General features: G+C 44.8%; 1 protein-coding gene across 2 annotated transcripts in view; it reads left to right on the plus strand.

The window, feature by feature from the left end:
* LOC126213031 (protein DDI1 homolog 2) overlaps window positions 1-17,640 on the plus strand; it is a 167,937-nt gene that overhangs the window by 99,723 nt on the left and 50,574 nt on the right. The gene's annotated exons all lie outside the window — the stretch shown is intronic.

The raw sequence follows: 17,640 nt of genomic DNA on the forward strand, positions 1-17,640 counted from the left end.
ACTGTCATCTAACTGCATTGTTATTGAGTTTCGAACTCCCATCTACATCTACATGTACATCTACATCCATACTCCGCAAGCCACCTTATGGTGTGTGGCGGAGGGTATCTTGAGTACCTCTATCAGTTCTCCCAGGTACCATAAATATAAATAAATGCATAAAAATCCATCTGTCATGTAGTCACTTGTGGAGGTAAAATTTAATTCTACTCCTAGTAAGTTTGATTCATAAATTAATAGGCTTTTTCGGTTCATCTCAGTTTCAGTATACGATGCCTCGAGCCTATCATAACTCATCGAAATGCACTGGCATCTTAATGCGGTACATTTATAAAACCCTGGTAATTTCTAGAAAACAGGACGTGAGCCACAGTCAAATTTAACTGCAGTCAACTCCTCCGTTTAACTTTGATCGAGGTCAGTGCACCAGAATTTTGCGTTGAATTGGGTCAAGTGCAAACTTTACTGCGGTTAACTTTTAACCGAAATTGGTGCACTTGGCCATCAGTCTTTTGACACCTCTCTGTAGTGAGTATAGCGGAGAACTCTGTCTCCCCACTGCCACTTGTTCTCCTGCTACATGTCCCGCCCACCTCCACATTATTCCTAGTATGTCTCCTCCCAGTCCAGTCTGTTCCCTGACCCATTTGTCTGTTTCCCCATCTGTCTACTCGTTAGAGCACTGCATAAAGAGTATGTGCACAGACGAGAGTACAGGTGGTGACTAACACAGAACTACAAAATATCAGAAGTGTAAGGCCCATGTTCCGATGTAGAAGCAGAGAATGACTGCAGCGCTCGAAGTGACCTGGCAGTGAACAAGAAAAAATGGCATGAAAATCTGTATTTTTAATTTGAAATACATGATATTGATGACAGTATTTTTAGTATATTCTGTATGTGTGGGCCTCGTATTAAAGTGCAAGCCAGAAACTGAATGGTTTTTTGTAACTGTGAAAGGTAATATATTCGAGAAATCTTAGCCAAAAACTAAGATTAACTTATTGTAGCTGGTGTTCACTGTCATGTAAATTTTTATGGTATTCTGGTTGCCGCTTGACTATAAAATTATTTATTTGCAAAACCCAATATTGTGTTTTCAACTGTGTGCCAATTACCAAGTGCAAATAATTATGCTTTAGCACATCTCAAAACGTAAAAATCTTCTGACAGGACATGACGTGACGCAGAAGCTACTTTCATCACATTGTATTCCCGATTATGACATTATTGTGTGTCTTGCGCTATCTGAATTGCATTGTAAATACGTTGCTTGTTTTGTGCTTAATTTTTGCTCACATCCATAGTATTGGGTGGGGTAAATGATTCCATTTTTCTTTTTGTTTTGTATAAAACAGAAGCTGTTTTCGTTGATGGTATTCTGTGGACACGTCTGTTTATTTCTTACAGATCCGTATGTGAAGTGCTTGATTTAAATGCATAGTAGGATATTGCTCGTATTCTTCCTTTTTTTTCACTTGTTTTTCAACTTTCTTCCATAAAGCTACCTCTGAAATTTTAATTGGAGAGGATGATTATAGAACATTGATTTCTGCTGTAATGTATTGTGTGTAGTACCTGTTAATAAAGTGTGAACACATATGTGTAACCACTGTTGCATTTTTACCATTTGCAATGAAGAATGCTCTAGTCACTAAGGCTATAAAGCATACTCAGCTATATGTGCATCCATACTCTGCAAACTACTGTGGAAGGCATGGCAGTCAATGGCGAGAAGCAATACCATTCAAAGTAAATTACATACTCATTCCGTGACAAGACGACGTAGACTTGAATACTGATGCTGTCGAAACTTGTTAACATGGGAGTTCTCCATTAAATGCGAGAAAGTACAGAAAATAGATGCAAAGAAAAATAGAGTAAAAGCAATATGCATAACATGCAATCAAATCGAGCAGTTCTCACATCGATTCCTAAGCAGTAACAAAGTTCATAAGACTACATAATTCATGCAACAAAACCTGCTTCTGTTTTATATGAAACAAAAACAAAACAATTATTTATTACACCCAGTATTATATATGTGAGCTGAAATTGGACAGAACGCATGCAACATATTTACAATGCAATTCGAAGTGTGTAACACGCGAGAAATTTCAATCAGTAACACAATGCAATGAAAGCAGCTTCTGTTAACTAAGAAATGAAGGGAAAAAAAAACTTTTACAAGAAGCCCCTATATGATTTTCACCACGGGAGGCTTGTGTTTCTATTATATAGCCAATAGCACCACGATGATGCCCAACCATTAGATTCCCCAACACTTCCAGTCTCCAGCTATACGAGTCAACCTGCACATTTCTGATTGTTGTCACACACCCCTCCCCCCCCCCCCCCAAAAAAAAAGGGGGTCAGGTGGGGTCTTGTAATTACAGTTAAAAGTAAACCACATTTAAAATGTTTCTGAGGCACACCGACATTAACTGCCAGTCAGCAAACTGTCATCTAACTGCATTGTTATTGAGTTTCGAACTCCCATCTACATCTACATGTACATCTACATCCATACTCCGCAAGCCACCTTATGGTGTGTGGCGGAGGGTATCTTGAGTACCTCTATCAGTTCTCCCAGGTACCATAAATATAAATAAATGCATAAAAATCCATCTGTCATGTAGTCACTTGTGGAGGTAAAATTTAATTCTACTCCTAGTAAGTTTGATTCATAAATTAATAGGCTTTTTCGGTTCATCTCAGTTTCAGTATACGATGCCTCGAGCCTATCATAACTCATCGAAATGCACTGGCATCTTAATGCGGTACATTTATAAAACCCTGGTAATTTCTAGAAAACAGGACGTGAGCCACAGTCAAATTTAACTGCAGTCAACTCCTCCGTTTAACTTTGATCGAGGTCAGTGCACCAGAATTTTGCGTTGAATTGGGTCAAGTGCCAACTTTACTGCGGTTAACTTTTAACCGAAATTGGTGCACTTGGCCATCAGTCTTTTGACACCTCTCTGTAGTGAGTATAGCGGAGAACTCTGTCTCCCCACTGCCACTCGTTCTCCTGCTACATGTCCCGCCCACCTCCACATTATTCCTAGTATGTCTCCTCCCAGTCCAGTCTGTTCCCTGACCCATTTGTCTGTTTCCCCATCTGTCTACTCGTTAGAGCACTGCATAAAGAGTATGTGCACAGACGAGAGTACAGGTGGTGACTAACACAGAACTACAAAATATCAGAAGTGTAAGGCCCATGTTCCGATGTAGAAGCAGAGAATGACTGCAGCGCTCGAAGTGACCTGGCAGTGAACAAGAAAAAATGGCATGAAAATCTGTATTTTTAATTTGAAATACATGATATTGATGACAGTATTTTTAGTATATTCTGTATGTGTGGGCCTCGTATTAAAGTGCAAGCCAGAAACTGAATGGTTTTTTGTAACTGTGAAAGGTAATATATTCGAGAAATCTTAGCCAAAAACTAAGATTAACTTATTGTAGCTGGTGTTCACTGTCATGTAAATTTTTATGGTATTCTGGTTGCCGCTTGACTATAAAATTATTTATTTGCAAAACCCAATATTGTGTTTTCAACTGTGTGCCAATTACCAAGTGCAAATAATTATGCTTTAGCACATCTCAAAACGTAAAAATCTTCTGACAGGACATGACGTGACGCAGAAGCTACTTTCATCACATTGTATTCCCGATTATGACATTATTGTGTGTCTTGCGCTATCTGAATTGCATTGTAAATACGTTGCTTGTTTTGTGCTTAATTTTTGCTCACATCCATAGTATTGGGTGGGGTAAATGATTCCATTTTTCTTTTTGTTTTGTATAAAACAGAAGCTGTTTTCGTTGATGGTATTCTGTGGACACGTCTGTTTATTTCTTACAGATCCGTATGTGAAGTGCTTGATTTAAATGCATAGTAGGATATTGCTCGTATTCTTCCTTTTTTTTCACTTGTTTTTCAACTTTCTTCCATAAAGCTACCTCTGAAATTTTAATTGGAGAGGATGATTATAGAACATTGATTTCTGCTGTAATGTATTGTGTGTAGTACCTGTTAATAAAGTGTGAACACATATGTGTAACCACTGTTGCATTTTTACCATTTGCAATGAAGAATGCTCTAGTCACTAAGGCTATAAAGCATACTCAGCTATATGTGCATCCATACTCTGCAAACTACTGTGGAAGGCATGGCAGTCAATGGCGAGAAGCAATACCATTCAAAGTAAATTACATACTCATTCCGTGACAAGACGACGTAGACTTGAATACTGATGCTGTCGAAACTTGTTAACATGGGAGTTCTCCATTAAATGCGAGAAAGTACAGAAAATAGATGCAAAGAAAAATAGAGTAAAAGCAATATGCATAACATGCAATCAAATCGAGCAGTTCTCACATCGATTCCTAAGCAGTAACAAAGTTCATAAGACTACATAATTCATGCAACAAAACCTGCTTCTGTTTTATATGAAACAAAAACAAAACAATTATTTATTACACCCAGTATTATATATGTGAGCTGAAATTGGACAGAACGCATGCAACATATTTACAATGCAATTCGAAGTGTGTAACACGCGAGAAATTTCAATCAGTAACACAATGCAATGAAAGCAGCTTCTGTTAACTAAGAAATGAAGGGAAAAAAAAACTTTTACAAGAAGCCCCTATATGATTTTCACCACGGTGGCGATTAGCACAGGCAGTGAATGACTGCATAGACAATACTAGCAAGGCAGACACTAGCAGTATTGGGCATCAGATCGGATGACACCAGAACAGGAGAAGATGGACAAACATAGAACATGTAATCAGCAGAGTGTCACGAAAACAAGTGTTCACTAGACAGCAATGTTAAATTGTCCGAGAATGTAAAAACAGAGGACAGCACACACCGCTGTGAAGAGTAAACAAACCTAGATGTAGCACCGTGCCATCATAGGGCAGGAAGGTTCTACATGTTGCCGAGGTCCTCGCCCTCTGATGACGTGTGGCGGTAGATCAGGTGACGGCTTTCTGATATACTTCCTCCTAGACAGCATTGGTGCCGGCATTCTATAAATCTAAACTCTTTTCTTATGTCTATATTTTCCTATCTTTTTAATACACACACACACACACACACACACACACACACACACACACACACCATCTGATCAAAGTTATCCCTACACGTATTAGTTGGCATTAATACCACGTGGAACCCAAAATTTTCAGGACTGGTGCTGCCACCTGGAAAGTAGGAGTAGTAGATCTTTGCACCGCTAGGTGGTGAGAGCTGCATATCTGGTGAGTCAGTGTACGGAGTGGCATTCAGCTGGGAGGACATGTTGCATGTCCACAGTGATTTCTGTAATACTGTGTTTGGTGTGTGCAGCAATTTTATGATGGATCCGCGAACAGAACAGCATGTGCGTATCAAATTCTGTGCAAATCTCGTGGAAAAGTGCTACGGAGACCCTTGCAATGATTCGACAAGTGTTTGGGGGACAGAGCATGAGCCGTACATGTGTGTTTGAGTGGCACGCTCGGTTCCCGGAAGGTCTGTTGCCGAACTTCGACAATTGGTTCACGCGGATAGACATCGAATCATTCGAGACCTTGCAGATGGAGGGTGTTGGTTATGGGACATGTCAACGAATGTTGACTGATGAATTGGGCGTGCATCGTGTCGCCACAAAATTTGTGCCGAGGATCTCGACTGCCGATGTTGAAGTGTGCACGGACCTTCGTCAGATGATCCGACCTTCTTGTCACGGGTTATCAGTGGCGATGAGAACTGGATTTACGGTTATGACCCAGAGACAGAGCAACAATCATCCCAGTGGAAGAGCCCAGGCTGTCAGAGACCCAAAAAAGCGAGACAGGTGGATAGCAAAGTGAAGAGCATGATCTTAGTTTTCTTTGATACCAAGAGAATTGTGCACAAAAGAATTCGTCCCACCCAACCAAACGGTGAATTCCACATACTACTGTGACATTATGCGATGGCTCTGTGAAAACGGGCGACGACTGCCCGAACTTTGGCGTCAAGGGAACTGGTTGCTGCGTCACGGCAATGTGCCTTGTCACACGTCCTCGCTCGCCGGGACCTTTTTGGCAAAAAGCAATGTGGTGGTTGTACCCCACCCACCATACTCGCCAGATTTGGTACCTCGTGACTTCGCACTATTCCCAAAACTGAAACTAAAGTCGAAAGGCCGTCGGTTCGACACACCGGAGAGGATTCGAGAAGCATCGCTGGCGGTGATAAACACCCTCAAAGAACAGGACTTTGAGACCAGTGGCAGAAACACTGGGACCAGTGTGTACATGCAGATGGGAACTGCTTCGAGGGTGACGGTTTTCAACAGATGGCAGCACCGGTCCTCTGAAAATTTTCGATAGCACCTCGTATATTGGGTGTGTCCGCCCTTCAGCTTTGTGATTGTTTCATCTCTGCTGGGGACACTTTCAGTGAGGTATCTGAATGTACGTGGAGGAATGACAGCCCATTATTCTGCACTAGTTAAGAAGGTAGTGATGCTGGACACTGGGGTCTGGGGCGAAATTGATTTTTTAACTCATTGTGAAGGTGCTCCGTTGCGTTCATTTCAGGACTGGGCAGTCCAGTCTACTTCAGAAATGTTGTTGACCACCAACTGTTGCTTCACAGATGGTCCGTTTGTGACATAGTGCATTGTCATGCTTATACATCCAATCATTGTCTCCCCAATCTGTTCCCCTACAGGACACGCTACACGTTGCTGTAAAATGTGTTCGTATCCTTCTACATTTAGTGTTTTCTTAAGTGCAGTAACGGGACCACTCACTGACCTTGAAAAACAGTGCCATACTGTACCAGTACCTCAGCTGCACTTTACTGTTGTCATTACACATAAGGCAGGGAATGTTCTCTCGGGTATAGCATGATTCGTCACTCTAAATCACTCCTTTCCAGTCATCTGCTGTCTAGAATCATTGCTCTCTACACCACTCCAAGTGTCACTTACGTCTTGACTAGAGAAATATATGGTTTATGAGGAGTTGCTCAACCAATGTACTTCACAGTGTTTAACTCCCCACATTCTGTCATTATTCTAGCCGGCTGGTAGCACTCTGGAACTCATATGGGATTCCTTCTGCTGATTTCATGCAGTTTGTTTATAACCACCCTCTGCACTGCTTGATAGTCCCATTCTTTCAGTACATGGTGTGTACCTGATCTTGGTTTAGCTGTTGTTGTTCCTTCCCGTTTGCACTTGTCCATCACACCACCAACAGATGACTGGATTTGTTACTCAGGTGATATCTGATGACTAATCCGTGTCCAAAGTTAGAGAGCTCTCCTGACCGACCCATTTTGCTGCTACTGCTGCTCCGCTAACAGTGCAGTACTCCTTGACTTCGTCCATACTGACAGGTCTGCCTCTTATGACAACATGGTGGTCAATTCTGCATTACATAGGGACGAATGGATACTTCTGACCAGATAGTGTAAATTGTGGATTTGAATTATATCTGTTCTATAATTACTTTTACGTTTTAAAGTATTTAAATTTGAAACTTTGTTAAAAATCTAAGAAATCAAATAATATGAATACGTACAGTTTAATATTCTGAAAACGGTGCTTGGCTTAGTCACTAGTCACAGTTCCTTTTTAAATGGCAGCATATGAAACAAAAATTTTCGAGTAATCCCCAGCATGCCTCTCTCTCCTGCTTACTGTGCAATCATTTTGCAAATGGTTTTCCCTTTAAAAGTCTATATTTTTGTGTCATAAGTCCAGTATGGTATAACTTTTTTTGACAACCTATACAGTTTTAAAAAATAGATTCCAGGCCATTTTTACTCTAATGTTTGTTTTTAGTCTTGTTGTATCAGGTCTACTTTCAAACTTGTTGTGAAATTATTCTTCCATACTTTGTCAAAGTTTTTCTTCTCAAACAGCCCAGTGTTATCACCAAACAAAGGAGTGTGTGTGTGTGTGTGTGTGTGTGTGTGTGTGTGTGTGTGTGTGTGTATCAGGAACATGAATTCCTCCTCTATTTCCCAATTAAAGGATCACAGGACTTCCTATAAGAGCATGGACCATAATTCGGTGAAATGTAACCTCATTTCCAGACTCCGCTTTCAATGTGAATTCCTCACTACCAGTATGCTAACGCAGGTTGAATCATTGCTGTTTTTCTCGAGGCCTGGCAGTATAGATTTCACGAAAAACTTTCTCAAAAATGTATGTGCCCCCTGCGGGTTCGGGGGTTAGAATAGGCCCGCGGTATTCCTGCCTGTCGTTAGAGGCGACTAAAAGGAGTCTCAAATGTTTCGGCCTTACGTGATGGTCCCCTCTCGGGTTTGACCTCCATCTTTCTAAATTATTCCGAAGAGCGAGCCAATTGGGGAAGGGCGCCTTACATGGTGCACTGTATCCGTCGTGCAATTAGACCTTTAGCCGTCTTTCTCGTCATTGCAATGGGGTCCCGCTCATTTTCGATCTCTTGGGCGATTACCACGCTGCACTCTGCAGTGTTTCTTTTAACTGCGACGACGACCTTGGCCATTTTTGCACCTAAGATCCAGCACGGTAGCCAGTCCGTTGTGGTGGGGCCGCCATGTACCTTCTTGGTTGTAGCCCCCTGACAACACAGGGATCGCTCTACTGATGCCTGCGCCGTTAACTCCCCACGTATGCCAAGGAGTAGGTGCCCATCTCCTTGGGGCATCGGGACTCCCGGCAATGGCCATCCTGCCAGGTGGCCTTTGGTGTGGCTGGGTGGCGCCCGTGGGGAGGGCCCTTGGTCGGAGTAGGTGGCATCAGGGCGGATGACCCGCAATGAAGCGTGGTACATCATCTATCGCTGGTGGGCCTCCACCAGCAGTCTCTAAGCGATCGAGGTCTAACCTCAACGGGAAAAAATTTGATCAGAGATCGTTTCCCTCCCTAGCTACTCCTTGGGAGGAACGTCTTGCTAAAGAAGGCAGTGGAGAATATTCACCCCGGTACCTCGTGTGTACGCGGGTTGATGGAGAATCGTTCATGTCGACCAAGCCCCAGTTTTTTGTGGAGCATTTAGAGGACAAGTTCAGGGAGGTGGAGGGCTTGTCCAAGATGCGCTCTGGTTCTGTGCTCATCAAAACGTCATCCTCTGCCCAGTCACGGAGGTTGCTCAATTGTGACAAGTTGGGGGATGTTTCCGTTAGCATCACGCCGCATAAGAGCCTCAACATGGTCCAGGGTATTATATTCCACAGGGATCTTTTTCTGCAGTCCGACGATGAATTACGCGCCAACCTCGAACGACGAGGTGTTCACTTCGTCCGGCGTGTCCATCGGGGTCCGAGGGATAATCAGGTAGCCACCGGTGCCTTCATCTTGGCCTTCGAAGGTGATGTATTACCTGAAAAGGTCAAGGTGATGGTTTACCGTTGTGATGTGAAGCCATATATCCCTCCTCCGATGCGGTGTTTTAAATGCTGGAAGTTCGGGCACATGTCATCTCGTTGTACTTCCAGCCTCATGTGTCGGGATTGTGGACGTCCTTCGCATCCCGATACTCGATGTGCCCCGCCTCCTATCTGTGTTAACTGCGGAGAACACCATTCCCCCTGCTCGCCGGACTGTAGGATATTGGAGAAAGAAAGGAAGATAATGGAATACAAGACCCTGGACCGGCTGACCTACCCCGAGGCTAGACGGAAATATGAGAGGCTCCATCCTGTGGCAATGACGTCAACCTACGCCGCTGCTGCAACGACGGTTCTCCAGTCATCACGAATCGGCTCTAAGATCGGTCAGCATCCACCAGCCCCCTTGCTTGTGGGGGGCACTTCACACCCTGTTGCTCCTGCTCCGTCTTCTCCAGGAGCAACACCCTCCCAACCATTGGGGACATCAGCTCCCCCTTCCCAGCCGGAGAAGCGTAAGACTTCTTCGGCTGCTCTCACCAGGAAGGGATCCCTTGGGGACCTCCCTTCGCAAGTTCCGACCAGTGGAAAAGCAGACGCCCGCAAGTGGTTGAAACAACCGCCAGTCCCTGGTCGTCGGGCCTCGCGGTCGTCGTCTGTCCCTGAGACTGACCCAGTGAAGCCCATGAAGCCTGAACCGCCGAAGGCACAGCATGACAAGCAGAAAAAGAAGAAAGTCCCCAAGACCAACGATATTGCGGTGGCATCGATCCCACCGCTTCCTACAAGCTCTGCCTCTGAGGACGAGGTGGAGATTCTGGCGTCCGCTGAGGACCTCGCTCTTGCCGGTCCCTCGGACGCAATGGATGGCATTTGCACGGACGCTCCATCGGAGGCAGCAGGTGACCCAGCGGCGTAATCTGCCTTCCCAGTCCCGTCACGCCTTTCCCAGCCATGGACAACACCATCCTCCAGTGGAACTGCAGCGGTTTCTTCCACCATCTAGCTGAGCTCCGCCAACTTATCAGCCTTCACCCTTTCTTCTGCATTGCTCTCCAGGAAACTTGGTTTCCAGCAATGCGAACCCCCGCCCTCCGTGGCTATCGGGGTTATTATAAGAACCGAGCAGCTTATGAAAGGGTGTCTGGTGGCGTCTGCATATATGTCCTTCACACTCTGCACAGCGAGTCTGTCCCTCTCCAGACGCCTTTAGAGGCTGTCGCTGTACGCGTGTGGACGCCACAGGCTGTTACCGTCTGCAGTCTTTACATTCCACCGGATGGTGATGTCTCGCAGCATGTCCTGGCTGCACTGGTCGCCCAATTGCCGCCACCTTTCTTGCTATTGGGCGACTTCAACGCCCATAACCCTCTGTGGGGTGGGTCAGTGGCAACAGGTCGAGGCGCCATCGTTGAGCATTTATTGTCGCAGCTCGATCTCTCACTGTTAAATGATGGTGCCTTCACACACTTCAGTGTGGCGCATGGCACCTACTCCGCCATTGACCTTTCACTCTGTAGCCATAGCCTCTTACCGTCTGTCCAATGGAGTGTGCATGACGACCTGTGTGGTAGTGACCACTTTCCGATCATTTTGTCACTACCACAGCGTCACTCTTCTGGGCGCCCTAGCAGATGGGCTATGAATAAGGCTGACTGGGACTTGTTCTCCTCCACTGCCGCTTTTGAGCCTCTCTCTACTGATGACATTGATGCGGTGGTTCAATCGGTCACCACCGGCATCGTTACTGCCGCCGAATCTGCCGTTCCCCGTTCTTCTGAGTCCCCTCGGCGGAAGGCTGTGCCTTGGTGGTCGCCTGAGATCGCTGAAGCGATTAAAGATCGCCGGCGGGCACTCCAGCGTCACAAGCGACATCCCTCCATAGACTACCTTATCGCCTTCAAACGGCTGCGTGCGCGGGCCCGCCTCCTTATCCGCCAAGGCACGAAGGAGTTCTGGGAGCGGTATGTGTCCACGATTGGCCTCCATGTCACTCCATCGCAGGTCTGGGCCAAGATTCGACGCGTCTACGGCTATCGGCCACCTGTCAGCGTCCCTGTGCTCTCACTGAATGGAGCGGTTTGTACTGACTCCGACGTCATTGCAAATCGCTTAGCAGAGCATTTTGCTATGAGTTCCGCTTCTGCAAATTACCCCCAGGCCTTCCGCTCCATTAAAGAGCGGATGGAACGTCGGAGCCTTTCGTTTCGCACCAACCACCCAGAATCTTACAATGCTCCATTTAGTGAGTGGGAATTTCGCAGTGCCCTAGCTGCTTGCCCTGATACCGCTCCTGGGCCAGATGGCATCCACTGTCAGATGCTGAAACACCTTTCAGTGGACTGCCAGCGGCGCCTTCTCAATCTTTACAACAGTCTTTGGGTCGAGGGGGAGTTTCCGTCGCAATGGCGGGAAGGCATTGTCATCCCCGTTTTGAAACCTGGAAAGAACCCTCTGGAGGTGGACAGCTACCGTCCCATTAGCCTCACCAACGTTCTTTGCAAATTGCTTGAACGGATGGTGAGCCGGCGCTTGAATTGGGTACTGGAGTCTCGGGGCCTTCTGGCTCCGTCTCAGGGTGGGTTCCGTAAAGGCCGCTCCGCCACCGACAATCTGGTGAGCCTGGAGTCGGCCATCCGTACTGCCTTTGCCCGCCGTCAGCACCTGGTCGCTGTCTTTTTTGACATGCGGAAGGCGTACGATACGACATGGCGTCATCACATCCTTTCTACGCTTCATGGATGGGGTCTTCGGGGTCCTCTGCCGATTTTTATCCGCAATTTTCTGTTGTGTCGTACCTTCCGCGTGCAAGTCGCGGCCTCGTATAGTTCCTCCCACGTCCAGGAGAACGGTGTGCCACAGGGTTCTGTTTTAAGTGTCCGTCTGTTTTTAATAGCCATTAACGGGCTCGCTGCGGCCGTGGGAAATTCTGTCTCCGCTTCCCTGTATGCTGACGACTTCTGCCTTTACTACAGCTCTACTGGCATTGCAGCTGTTGAACGTCAGCTACAGGGCGCTATCCGTAAGGCGCAGTCTTGGGCTGTAGCGCATGGGTTTCAGTTTTCGGCAGCCAAGACCTGCGTTATGCATTTCTGCCGGCGACGTACTGTCCATCCGGAGCCGCAGCTTTCTCTTAACGGCGAACTTCTTTCGGTGGTGGAATCACACAGGTTTTTGGGGGTGGTTTTTGATGCCCGGTTGACTTGGCTGCCTCATATCCGGCAGCTCAAACAGGCGTGTTGGCGGCATCTCAATGCACTGCGATGTTTGAGCCACACCCGCTGGGGCGCCGACCGCTCTACCCTGTTACGGCTCTACCAGGCGTTAATCCAGTCCCGTCTGGATTATGGGTGCCTGGCATATGGCTCAGCATCCCCGTCTGCGTTGCGGGTGCTGGACACAATTCTCCACAGCGGGATACGCCTTGCCACTGGTGCTTTCCGCACCAGCCCTGTGGACAGCTTACTAGTGGAGGCAGGTGTCCCTCCACTGCGGTTCCAACGCCAACGTTTGCTGGTCGCTTATGCTGCCCATGTTTTTAGCTTGCCCGGGCATCCAAATTTCCGTGTGCTGTTCCCGCAGTCGGTCGTCCATCTGCCAGAGCGTCGGCCTCGGTCGGGTTGTCCGATCGCCGTGCGCGTTAAGGAGCTTCTCTCCGGGCTTGGATTTTTCCCTGTTCCACCTCCTTTCCGGGCCACTTTGCGTACACCCCCGTGGTGCGTTCCTCGCCCTTGCCTTCGGCTAGACTTGGCACAGGGCCCGAAGGACTCAGTCCCCCCAGAGGCCTTCCGCCGCCGCTTTTCTTCCATCCTGGCCACGTATCAGGGCTCTGGAATTGTTTACACTGACGGTTCGATGGTTGCTGGTCGTGTCGGATATGCGCTCACTCTAGGGGACCAGTCCGAACAACGTTCCTTGGCGGCTGGCTGCAATGTTTACACTGCTGAGCTGGTCGCCATCTTTCGAGCACTAGAGTATATCCGCTCCTGCTCAGGTGAGTCCTTCGTTATCTGTAGCGACTCCCTGAGCAGTTTACGAGCTCTCGACCAGTGTTTCCCTCGTTCCCGTCTGGTGATGGCTATCCAGGAGTCCCTGTCTACTCTTGACCGTTGCGGCCGCTCTGTGGTCTTTGTGTGGACCCCAGGCCATGTTGGGATCCCCGGGAATGAGAAAGTTGACCGCCTGGCGAAAGAGGCCACCAGTCAACCATCTCTGGAGATTGGCCTCCCGGCGACTGATTTGCGGGCACTGTTACGCCGCAAAATTTTCGCTTTATGGGACGCTGAATGGCGCAACCTGCCCGTACCGAACAAACTCCGTTGTCTCAAGGCGTCGACGACTGTGTGGCGGTCGTCCATTCGGGTCTCCCGCCAGGAGTCTGTTGCCCTCTGCCGGCTGCGCATTGGGCACATTCGGTTGACACACGGCCACTTATTGCGCCGTGAGGACCCACCTCTGTGTCGCTGCGGCTCCGTTTTATCTGTGGTGCACATTTTATTGGAGTGTCCGCTTTTAGCTGTGCTCAGGCAGACGTTCGCACTGCCTGACACGCTCCCTGCCCTTTTACTAGATGACTGCCACGGTGGACATAGTTTTGTGTTTTATTCGGGCAGGGGGTTTTTATAGTTTAATCTGAGTGTTTGTTTTTTAGCGTTGATTCTGGCTTTTAGCCTCTGATTTTCAACTGAGTTTTTAATGTGTTCTCGGTGGTTGGCTTTTCCTCTTTTTTTCTCTATGGTCGGCCAACCACCGTCACACTCTGTGTGTTTTACTTTGTTTTGTCTGATCTCTGTTGGAGTCTTTTTCGTCCTGTGTCGTCTGACGTCTTTCCTGCTGTTTGTTTTTTATTCTCTTTGGGTGGTTTTAATTTTTTTTGGAAAAAGGGACCGATGACCATCGCAGTCTGGTCCCTTTCATCCCACAAACCAACCAACCAAAAATCTATGAACACGTCATAGAGAGAGTTCATACTCATCACTCTGTTCTGCAGTTTCGATTACCAGCTGACAGTTGACTGATCACAATGTAGAGAGACACACGTGTGTGTGTGTGTGTGTGTGTGTGTGTGTGTGTGTGTGTGTGTGTGTGTCCTATAGCCAGAAAAAGGAAGAGCAAGCCAAGCTCTGCATTTTTTGTTTGTGTGCCTCTCGGTGACGAAGCACTTCTCACTTTCGGTGAGTCATCTCCTTTAATTCCTAAAAAATGTGTAATTCATCTCTTTGATTGTTACAAACATTTAAAAAGGTTTTGCATGTTTTGTGCTATTTTTTTCTCTTGTCAGTTTACCATTTGCCAGTCTATATGTGTGTCTACAAATGTTCTTGGGTGTGTCTCGAATGTAGAGAAATGTCATGTTGTTTAATTTTGAATATGAGTGAACATTTTAGACCTGATACACTTCAACCAGATTTTGTGAATAGCTCGACAGGAGAAGTTTGAAGGAAAAAGAAACCAAGTTGTCAAATTGATATGATTGCTTGTACTGTACTAGTATTGGGTAACAGAATATATAGCTACCACAGTTTGTTAATTTGGAGAAGCAGGCTGAAGAAGTGGACCATATGTTATACAAAGTTTCAGTTCGTAAGTGTATTGTTAGAAATTCCAGTTTTTTGTAAGGGAAATTTGAAAACATTGCATGAAAACAGTGGATCTCCAGAATTGAAGATAGAGACAGCACATATGAGAGATAATGCACAGTATTTCAGACATGCTTATTGAAGACTGATGAAAAAGGCTTTTTTCAGGCCATAAAACCAGAAATATATCTTGTGAGTAGCATGCATGGACCAAGATACAAACCAGTGGACTTGATGTTTTTCTCTCAGGCACAAATTATTTCTCCCACTGTCTACGGGTTCTTTATGGAATCTGGAACCTTTCTACTGACCCATCCAAGCACAATTCCTTTTCATGTGCCACTTCCAATAATGCCGTTACAGAACTGAGCGCTATGTACGATTTATGCGCACCTTCAACGAAGCTATCATTGCTTTTCTTATTGGTTTCATCTACATCCATTCTAAAAATTCTTTTTGCTTGTAAATATCTGCTGAAAAGTATTTCATTTGATCTGGGACCACTTGTACTTTCGAGTGATCATTTAATTGCCATACAATGCATTTTAATTTTTTCAGTTCACTAATATACCACACTTTGTCTGTATATGATATACTTGCAGGACTGTGTTTGGTCTTTTGTGGTTAGATATAGTCAAATGTGGTTTTAACAGTCTGGAAGAGCCTTTGACTTTCATCAGTTGCTGCCGTTTTCTGTAACTCTGGCTGCCATTCTGTTGCAGATAATGCTGTTTGAAAAGCATAGAATGTTTCCTTATTTATGACCCTTTTTGTGAATACATTATTAGAGTGCCAGAAAATGAAGTTTCTTAGAGTTCATTGAGTGAACTGCAGCTGCTATGAAACTTGCTGTGATGAGAACAGATTGGGGGTCGAATGATTGATTTGCCCGATTGGTTTTCTTGTGTTGCTGTGTTTTAAGAAATATTTATTTTCTGTGTGCATTTTGCTATATTTAGTTCTTCATTTGTTCATTCATGTTGCATAAATCTCATTCTGCTGAACAATTTGAGATACACATTAACAGCCAGAAGGTGGCACTGTGGCCTATTCATGAGAAGTATGCAAATAATAAATCAGGGCAGGAGGAAAGTATTTGGTTTGAAAAAAAGTCATTGCATTCTTTTTGTTGTTTCCAGCTGTGGTTTTATCTACGACTTTGTACTAAGCATTTATGTAACGTTACTCATTCATCGTCGTCATCGGTGTACACTCTGGAATAAAAAAATTAGTTAATATCAGTAATGGTGTGAACTGGTAGTCACACTCCTGAGTCCAAAGATGCTGATAAAATATTGGAGTGGCTATTAAGATATTCTTTTAGTTTCTTTTGAACATCTTGGATTTCAAATTTTCTTCCTGATGTCTTCCAGTACCAAGTTAGATTTTTTTTAGTGCAAGTATGCTTGCAACTTTTTCTCTGTTTCCATTACAGTTATCTCTGGAATAAAGGAAAAGTGGATTTATTGCATTGTAAGAATAATTTTTTGAAGAGAGATTTTTCATCTCCTGTGTGTCCTTATTAGACTTTCGCGTAGTAAATTCTCTCTAAATGGTGGAGGTGAATCAGCATTTATGATTCAGGGTAACTGTACTCTCTCTCTTCTTCAGATAAACCATTTATTATGGAGTTCACACCTGTTTCATGAAAAACAGCTGGAATTAGTGCAATAGTGGTTGATGACTTATTGTATGGCCTTTTTTTAGTTGGGAATATTACTACAGGAAGGAAACCAAAGTTGGACAACAATGTCCTCAACCAGTACATTTAGTACAATCAGTTTTTTCCAAGATGAAATTAATATTGAAATAGGCACATACAATGACTTCCTAGACAGGAATTAATATTGAAATAGGCACATACAGTGACTTCCTAGATATTTCTATTAAGCATTATTAGCACGCTGATTACCTGGTGAAGTTTTAAAAAAAGTTGTATTGCGGTCCTTTAGACTGACAGAACTAAAATAACTTGACTGCAGCACTCATTTATGACTTTGGCCTAGAATTTTATTCCACTATCTATGCATATAGCCAATTCTTCTTTCCTTATACTATGCCTACAGGTCTATCTGTTCAATTTCTGTGACTTCCAAATGATGTTTTGTTGCATATAACACAGCTGTAGAACTACCTTTCGATTTTTCAGTTGCCTTTAGTTATGAGAGAAGCTCATCTTTCTTATGTATCATGCTTGTTATGTTTTCATGAAGAAGTCCAAATTTATTTAAATAAGGTGTGCCACAAAGTTAAGAGTGAGTACAGTTTTACTCCAGTAAAATCTGCATTGTAGTTTGTGCACAGCTTCTTTCAGGTGAGACAAAAAATAGCTTTGTTTCTACAGTGAGACAAATATTTCAGTATCTTTTACTGTGTTGCTCTGTGTGTGTGTGTGTGTGTGTGTGTGTGTGTTATGTATCTGACTGACTTTTTGTAACAGTTTACTGATTCATATTGTCATACAACTCTTCTGTGCTGAAGAATAAAATTGCCATTGACTCTGTGGCTCAAAAGTATTTAGTGTTCATCATGATTCTTATCAGATTTTTGAGTTTTCAGGATTTTTATTTCAAAGAGCTACAGGATCATTTTGGACAGTTATACAAATATCTACAAAATCATTTTTGAATACCCTCCAAAACTTGTTTTAATGAATTCAGTGTTTCACAGATTAAACCACATAGGAAG

Source organism: Schistocerca nitens, chromosome 11, assembly GCF_023898315.1.
Source record: "Schistocerca nitens isolate TAMUIC-IGC-003100 chromosome 11, iqSchNite1.1, whole genome shotgun sequence".
Taxonomy (NCBI): Eukaryota; Metazoa; Arthropoda; class Insecta; order Orthoptera; family Acrididae; genus Schistocerca; species Schistocerca nitens.